A 9,440-nucleotide genomic window follows, 5' to 3' on the forward strand; every position below is an offset into this window, starting at 1 on the left:
GGTCACTGAAAGCTATAAAAAATGATTACCGTTTCGCTTGAGCTTCTCAGACGGCATTTTAATGATACGCGGGGCCAACATGTGGACGTGGTGCATCACGGGAGCCAAGTGCTGCTGTGAAGCAGAAACAGCTCCTTGGCAGCTACCAGGTGTATCAGAACGCTGGCGTGGTGGGGAGTGCCACCAGCGGAGTTGCAGGCGTCGCACGTAGATGGTGCACAGAGTGAGACCAAAGGAAAACTGTCGGCGTTTGTAGCTGGAAGTTTACTGTCCATTCAGCGCATACCACTGTGCGCACCACGGTTTGGTAGGCGCACATCTACAGAGCAGGCAGGCTCTGTATATTCGTGCGCACAACACTAACGCCACCAGCGGAAGGCAGAACGTTGTCGCGCCCACTTGGCTTCGTTTTCTTTTCTTTCTTCTTTTTGCAGAGAGAAGTAGCCTTGCACGCACTGTGCCGCTTCTCTGGATTCCTGCTATCCTGCCACGCGCGGGTCGCGCATGTGCTGTCGATAGCGAGTCACGCCAGTACGGAGCAGCCTCGACGACACACATACTACTGCGCTACCCTAATTGTTTAGACAAGCGAATACTAAACGGTAAGTTCATTATGACTTGCTGTAGTTTACATTGCTTCGCATTGCAGGGTACAAAATACATTAGAGAGAGTGTATCCAGTGAACAGCAGGCGTCGATCTGTAAACACACCCGCCAGGCCGTGGTGCTTTGCTTGGCAACGGAACAATCATAAACACAGCAAAAAAGTAAGCATGGCAACTTGATTCAGTATTCGAGTTGCGCATCATTAGGCGGACGAAGAAAGCTGCTCTTTGTTGATCCTGGCACACGTAGGCGGAGAAACGTGCTTGGAGCCCGATTCGGTTGCATAGTTTAGGTTCGTTCTTTTCTCTCGACCCTCTCTTCTCCTGCGGCTTGCCTCGGGGTACTCTGAAGGCGGGAATTGCCAGTTTGCATTAGCGCCCGCTTACGTGACTGCCGGTCTCTAGGCCTAGAGGCTGCAGAAGGGCGCATACCAGATGTTAGGGAGTGATAGCATTACTTTGAATGGCCTTTGAAGCGATGAAACGAAAGATGGCGAAAAGGCAGATTTGATGCAGGAAACCAGCCACAAGGTATGTATGGCATGAAAACTTCAGCAGAGGAGAGTTCTTACGAGCAGATGAAACAACGCTGAACAACAGGACGAAGGGAGAGCACAGACATGGGCGCTGTCACAGACATGGGCGCTGTCACGAGCGCCTGTGTCTGTGCTCTCCCTTCGTCCTGTTGTTCAGCGCTATTTCGTCTTCTCGTAATCATGAACCAACCAGCCCAAATGCGTGCCCTTCTACGGAGAGTTCTTGTTTTATTTCTAAATAAAAGCACACAATAAAATAAAAGCACACAAACTTAACCCTTGCAGACAAAGCTACAAAAGTGCGCAAGGAATACTAGCGTAATTAGTCTATACTCGGCAGGCGGTACTAGAATATAGTTAAATATCGCATGGTTTCCTTGTTTTCGCAGCATAATTGGCAAGCTGGCATGAGCTCTGGTTGTGTGAAGGGCGAGCAATGCTGACGACACGGCATTTCGGTGGCAAAACATTCCATGCCACTCTGGACGCCGAATGTCCAAAATGAACAACTCATTAGCTTGCTTCAGCGCACCACCGTCTCTTTTCGACCACTTTTTCTTCAATGAATTCTCTTTGTGGCGCAGTTTATTGTTATCTCGTGCCTTTCGAGCACAGAAAGCGGGTTTAGAAACAAGTCTCGCACCGACAAAACGTTGCACGGGAGTGCGTCCCATCTTGAGTTATTTCGGAACTGTTCTCCCAATAATATTTCCGTTTGAAAAGAGTATTTATTTGTGATAAGCTCGTTCTGTGGGATTTTTTTTTATTTTACCTGATTTTGGTCAATTCAACGCCTGGATTCATGTGCCTTCATTTTAATCTAATCCGTGCTTTCTTATGTGCCCTGATTTTAGTACAGTTACGTGACCGGACTACTTTAGTGCACCTATGTGACTGAACTTTGTGTTGCTGTGTTTCTGAGCTGACTTTCAGTATTAGTGTGGCATTAGTGTACTTATTGACTGGACTTTGTGTTATTGTGATTTGGAGTCGACTTTTAGTTTAAATGCGTGTAGGTTAATTCTTTTTTTCCATATCTCTATGTGAAAATGAGTAACCGGCGCCAGTTAAAGATGACAAGATCTCCTAAATACCAGATAATAAAAAAATTAAAAACATTTCCGTGAAAGGCTGACACCTAAAAAGGCGTTACATTGCCACTGCGATTCGCATTCGGCACGATGTCGTTTTTAGCGGCATGTCAGTGAGAAAGTTTAAGTACTTACTTTCTGCGGAATGGCAGATGGATAGGCTACCAAAAACAAAGGAACGAACAGAATAAATAGCGCAATGTAAACGAGTGTTGCGAAGAAAATTTATTGAACCTATTGGATAATTTCACAACTTAAAGTCACATGCAGTAACAATCGAACACCGATACAGTTTGCACTAAGTGCGACGTTCTAGAAAATCTGGCGGCGAATACCTCGTGAGATACTGTTCTTAGCAGGCGAATAGCGGATGAAGAAGGTAGCAGCTATTTACATTCTGCATTGTCCCCATAAGTGCGAGCCACTCCCATTCTTGAAATGTGTGCGTTATGTCGACAGCTTTCTCGTGAGCGTTTTTCTCATTGTTAATCGAAAAAAAGTTGCTCGTCTCAGAAGACCCACGAGAACACAATGAGCCTTCAGAGAGTGATAAACTTATTGCCGTAAGGCCTCCGTAGCTTACCAAAACAACGAAACTTGGCGATTGGTAGTCAGCGTCTTGAAGTAGTGAAGCAGCATATTTAACTTGGCCGAGTATTTGCAGGCCACCCGGATCATGCAAATATAAATGGGTTTGAATGGGCATTGTAAAAGCACTCTCAAGTGATGAAGGGCTGCTCGGCGATGTGGTACTCGGCGAGAAGTACTAGCATGTGCGCTAGAAACGTCGGGGATAACCAAGTTCAGAAGCTAGGGACAGCAGAACGAAGCAATAGAACGAAGAGTGGTGTATATGCATATAATTGAGCGACAGGAAAACGGCAGTGTTTTCTGGAGAGGAAACGCCAGTAGTAGGTGTTGTATTGTTGAGATAAGGAGGCGTACCTTGGTAAGCCATGTAATACATATAATATGTAACTAATGCTCTATCAGAGTACCACAATGGATGTAAAGGTAAACCCGCCACGGTGGCTCAGTTAGCTAAGGCGTTGCGCTGCTGAGCACGAGGTCGCGGGATCGAATCCCGGCCGCGGCGGCCGCATTTTGATCGAGGCGAAAATGCAAAAACGCCCGTGTGCTTGCGTTGTAGTGCACGTTAAAGAACCCCAGGTGGTCAAAATTAATCCGGAGCCCTCCACTACGGCGTGCCTCATAATCAGAACTGGTTTTGGCACGTAAAACCCCAGAAAGAAGAACGAAGGTGTAAACAAATGTAGTCGAGGAAGGCAGATGATTGTTAGTCGGAAAGATGAGACGAGTAAATGTGCAGGTGTAGGATGAATCTAGTCGGCTGACGCAAGACACAGGTAGCTAGTGATCGATGGGGGAGGCGTTCGGTTGGAAGGGACATAAATAAGCTGATGATAATGATGAGGATCCAGTACTTAGTATGCCAATAGGTATCCCTCATGTGCGGGCATTTACTGAGAATGTAGATGGCCTCTTAGCAGTGGCTTAGCTCGGCTATGCCAGGATATACGTAGCGTGAGCGAAGGTTCAGCTGGTTATTCTTAGCTTTCCTGGTTGTCTAGGATTGGTTTTATTATCATGCGTACTGCTGCTTCAGTGATACACACACGATATACGCATTATGTGACACATGTATATATATATATATATATATATATATATATATATATATATATTGCTGAACGTCTGGTTGCTTCTCTATTGCCACAAAGACGGCTCGGTGGTCAGTGTAGTAACACGCTGCCGTCTCTATAGCCCCAACACAGTATTTTGAATTGATTGTCTGTCTGTGATACACAAGATCAATGGTGGTTCCCCATTGGGTCGTCTGTACAGTTGGAACATTCGCTCAGTCCAGGTTAAACATGTCCGTCAAGAGTCTGGAGCACGATTGAAGTCACCAGCCACCACACACAGTTCACTTGCCGCACGACTAGGTATAGACGTAGCCACTACGTCTATTGTGTCTATACCTGAATGGTTCGGCGACACATACACGCTTCAATGACCACACCACTTTCGTCAAGCTGAACGGCACAGGCTTCACCCTTGGGCACCGCTACGTTTGGCAGTTCACTGGCAGAAATCCAATTCCTCACATAGATACAGACTCCAGAGCTCCTGGTAGCCTCAACACGACTGGCATAAGCAACCATGCAAAACTCGGAGATTGTGACAGCTTGTAATGCCGTGGCATCACCAACCTCTGTAAAGAGAACATCAGCACTGGTCAAGAGGCGGTCACCACAAACGCTCGCCATATGGCAAATCAACGATCGGACATTGAGCAGGGCGATTGTGTAGACCACTCTTCTGCTTAACGAGAAAGTTCTTGCGCGTTGTACAAAACCGTGCCACGGTTTCACCCCAGCCAGGCGGCGCCGCTAAACTCAACGTTTCACGCATGACACTACTTACCAGCGTCAAGTCTTTAATGTGCCACAGTGTTTCACACACGTCGCGCACATATCCAAACAGATTGTTTACGAAGTCCGTCTCGAAGCTCGGAGTCACACTGGCGCTTTCGCTAAGTTTCATCGTATAGTCAGTCAATCGGCTAGCCTTGACGTCATCGACGGCGTCTTGTTGTTGCTGCTACTGAGATGGTCGGGCACGTGGCTCAGCCTCCTGGCGACGCCATTCTGCTAGACGTTCCTCCCTTTGCTCCGGTGTCTCCGCAGCACGTTTAGCCTTCTGTTCGTTGTTCCTACGCTCAGCCGCTAATTGCCAGGAAACTGATTCGGGATCCGATGAGTTAAGCTTCTCCGCTCTTCTGCGCCGCTGAGCAGCAATTTCGCTCTCCTTTTCTATGGCTATACCACACTGGCAAACGCCCAGCGCAAACGATGAAACGCCCAGCGCAAACGCCGGGCAAACGCCCGGAGCGCCAGCTGTGCGCCGTGTGGCGTCACTCCTCCTCGCGCATGCGCAGCACGGCTCCCCAGGAGCCACGCGTAACTGCTCAACCTGAGCCAGTGTAGCTCACGCGACAAAAGACTGCTTTAAATTGTATTCATAAATAAACATAGAAGAGCTCAGGTGCTCACACAAATAAGAAAAAGAAAAGGAGAGAGAGAGGGAGACTTATAGACGCTGAAGGAAATCAAGCCTACCGTTGCATAGAAAAAGGGGCTCCGTGGGTATCGGCTGTTTCGCGTGATCTGAATCACGAGAGAGCTTCGTCCCATTCTGCGTCGCTCTTGTTCTAACAAACTGCCCCGCACGCAGAAGTTCAAAAAAAGTTTGATTCCAGCGGATACAGGAGTTGAACGGCCTGTTTAACGGTATAGATCCACCCGGTAGTTTCAAGGTACAGGATCTTGTCTTGTCATCCCTTCCTCTATGGAGCTCATCTATTCGAACAATGCTCCATAGTTGCCGGGGTTTGATGGACTCTTGTGGAAGGACGAGGTTACCTTTCTTAATTCTGTCAAACGATGTCGCTGACTTGGGGCTTGACATTGTTCTTAACTCCGAGAGGTATTCTTTGGACCAACGTTCCCAGAAAGCTCTTCGAGTTTTCTTCTCGTTGTTCCCACATAGGTAGTATATGGCGACTATCTGCTGTGGTCTCCTCGCGCATAAGGTTGGGAAGTGCAGATACGACTATTCGCCTTGAAAGGAGAAAGTGAGCCGGGGAGAGAGGTTCCCGATCTCGACAGTCGCTATAAACGTATGTGATTGGTCGGGAATTGATCACAGCTTCTACTTAAGTTAAAGTTGTTTGTAGCTGTTTCTTCATAAGAGATCCCTTTCCGATGCACTTCTTCAACGTCAGCTTGACAGACCTGATAAGTCTCTCGTAAAAACCACCCCACCACGGTGCATGATCGGCGATAAATTTCCATTTTATGTAATGGTTAGTGATGTAGTTACAAACTTCTTCATTTCTCAATAACTGCTACAGTCTCGAAAGCTCTCTCTTGCTCTTCTTGAACGCTAAGGCGTTGTCGGAATATATAACAAAAGTAAGTCCACGACGCGACACAAAGCGTAGGAAAGCGTTAAGAAAGCTTGTGGCGGTCATGTCTTCGACTAGTTCGAGGTGAACAGCGCTATATATAACCCGCCGTGGTTGCTCAGTGGCTATGGTGTTGGGCTGCTGAGCACGAGGTTGCGGGATCGAATCCCGGCCACGGCGGCCGCATTTCGATGGGGGCGAAATGCGAAAACACCCGTGTACTTAGATTTAGGCGCACGTTAAAGAACCCCAGGTGGTCCAAATTTCCAGAGTCCCCCACTACGGCGTGCCTCATAATCAGAACTGGTTTTGGCACGTAAAACCCCATAATTTAATTTTAATTTTTTAGCGCTATATATAATCACGGCGCACGTGAACAGACAAATATACACTTTGGCGTAGTAATCTAAATGTTTAACGTAGAGGGGACCGGCGAAATCTAGTCCTGTTACGTGAAAGAGTTCCGAAGCGATCACTCTTTGAGGTGGTATCGGTGCAGCTACTTCGAAGAAAGGTTTGACGTTGTAGCGTTGGCACACGATGCATCCTCTGATGGCCTTCTTGACTAGCTGCCGCCCTAGTAATATCCAAAATATTTCTCTTATTTGTACAAGTGTAACCAGAAGTCCTGCTTGAAGAAGTTGTCGATGGTGCTGCATGACAAGGAGCTCGCAGTAGTAGTTGTCCTTTGGTATAGTAGTGGTCCTTTGGTAAGACGATTGGATGCTTTTCATCGTAAGATTTCTTACTATATTGTAGGCGTCCTGCGACTCGAAGAACTCCATTGTCGAGGAATCAGGTAACGTGCCGAAGTGTAGAAGCCTATATATACTCAGCTGCTTTGGAGACGCGGTCAATTTCTGTCGAAAAGGCTGAGCTTTGAACCTTTTTTTATCCAGTATAGCTCGCCGGCTTGTACTTCTCCTTGGTACCATGAATGAGGTTCGCTGTCCCGATGAGTTGCGGCACCACTTGAAGCAAATAAAGCCTCCCGTTGCATAAAAAAGGGGTTTGTTAAGAATAAACCGTGAAACGACTCTGTGGGTAGCTGCTGTTGCGCGTTGATGATGATGATGATGATGATGAACCTCTGTCATGGCTCGCACCCACTAAGGGGGATACGCCAAGAATCGGGCGGCAGTGGGTATGCTAAAGAAAATTCGTATTTGAAAACAAGAAAAGCGAAGTAAAAGAAAAAAAATGCAGATGTTGCAATAACTAGATTACCATGCGAGTGAGCACTCAGAATAACTGAAAAGATGAAAGTGAAAAGCTGTTACAACCAGGGAGAGGTAATATTAACAAACAATTTGGAGAAACCAATTTAAGTGATATGAATGCATCTGATCTGTAGAATACAAATACAATAATTAGCAGGGTAATAGTATTGTTTCAGTTGAAAAATGAAATACTGCGCAACACACGTCTCTGTGACTTTAGTCTATTGCTGAGGCCTCAAATGATAACAATACTGGTACGTTTAAAACTAATCTAATTTTTAGAGTGGAGCTTCCATTAATAACTTTCTCTGGTGTGAATATCGTCTGCATGATAAAAAGTAGTGTTCTATTGATTCAATCTCCTTACAGTTGTCACATAGAGGGGACAACGTGAGACCAGCTCTATGTAAATAAAAATTCAATTGCGGGATGCGACAGCGTACTCTGGTGTAAGTAACTTCCAACTGCCGAGAAGGACACCACTGGACACCACGAGATGCTGAAAGTCTGGAGATGGTTTCAGTGGTAAGTTGCTTAAATCATTTTGCAAACAAAATTTTCTGTATCTCGATGCAGTGACGTAAGCGGTATCCGGTAAGACAGGGATCAAAGGTCCACTTAGAGACGTTCTGGCTAATAAATCTGCCATTTCGTTTAGATATAACCCGCGGTGGCCAGGAAACCGAAGCAAGTAAATTTTTGTAAACTTTTAGGGACTAAATTTTGAAACAAACTAAGGATAGCTGAATTCGTTTCCGTGGAAAGCGACACACATACCGACATAAAATCTGTAACTACAACAGCTGTCGATTGACTTGCAGGAAGTTTAGGTAGCGCTAGAACAAGCCAATAATTCTGCTATGAATATAGGCGTGTAATCTGGAAGGCGAATTGAACAGGACCAATTAAAAGAAGGAGAGAAAGTGCCTAGGCTAGCCTTCTCTTCGGACTGTGAAGCATGAGTTGATATGATATTGTTTGTTTCCAGGTGAGAAAGTTAATCTTGTAATTGATCATTTAAATATTGGTATGGCATTAGTTTAGCATTTGAGGGGAAGATATCGTCAGATTCTATCTGGAGGCTTATTTTTGATTGACTTGTTGAGTGAATGCGCTGAATTTGCACATTCAATGGTGTTAGCTGTGCCTGTACGAATACGATATGAGGGGTGTCTAATCGCGACCAATGACTATTAAAAATGAACTTGGTTCGGTAATAAAAATACACATTGATCTTCTTTGAGGAGATTCGTAAATTTTAAATATGTTTGGACTGTAAGAATCCTCAATGTGCTTTTGAAGCTTGGTATTTGCGTTTCCATATACAGCACGGTGTCGGCAACAAACTTAGGGAGACCAAGGCAGAATCGCAGAGCTTCCCTTTCTAATATTATCAGAGGTTGAATTTTATAAGCTGGGCTACCAGAAAACAAGACACTCCCAGATTCCATGATGGGTCGGACATACATTTTATATCTCATAATTAATGTATGCCTTCGCAGCCCATATAGTTGGTTACTGATCTTACGTAACCATCCCACGGCACGAGTTGCCTTAGACGCAACTCTTTCAATGTGGCTTCTCCAGTTTAGTGACCCATCATACGTGATTCCCAGATATTTAAGATAATTCACCTGGGGAATGGTACGAACCACTAGAAAGCTTTGTCCCCTTCTTCTTCGCTCGTGTTTCAACACACGCATTATTGTTATCAAATATTTCAAGCTAATATTCGAATAATAGTCCTACAATCTCGTGACAATTGCTTCTAGATGACAATGAGAGTCACACGAACACCACTTTAACTGTGAAGCCCATTGAAGCTTCAGCTAAGGGTCACTCCTTACGAATTATTATAGCGGTTTCTCATCCACTACAATTTAAGACTTTCACAAAGGTATTTCAGCCAAGTTATTAGCAAGCAAACGCCACCTCATCTTGTCTTACGAATATGTATGTGAAGTCTGTTTAGAAACTTTCAGAGTTCCCAAATGTTG

Source organism: Dermacentor silvarum, chromosome 2 (assembly GCF_013339745.2).
Source record: "Dermacentor silvarum isolate Dsil-2018 chromosome 2, BIME_Dsil_1.4, whole genome shotgun sequence".
NCBI classification, from domain to species: domain Eukaryota; kingdom Metazoa; phylum Arthropoda; class Arachnida; order Ixodida; family Ixodidae; genus Dermacentor; species Dermacentor silvarum.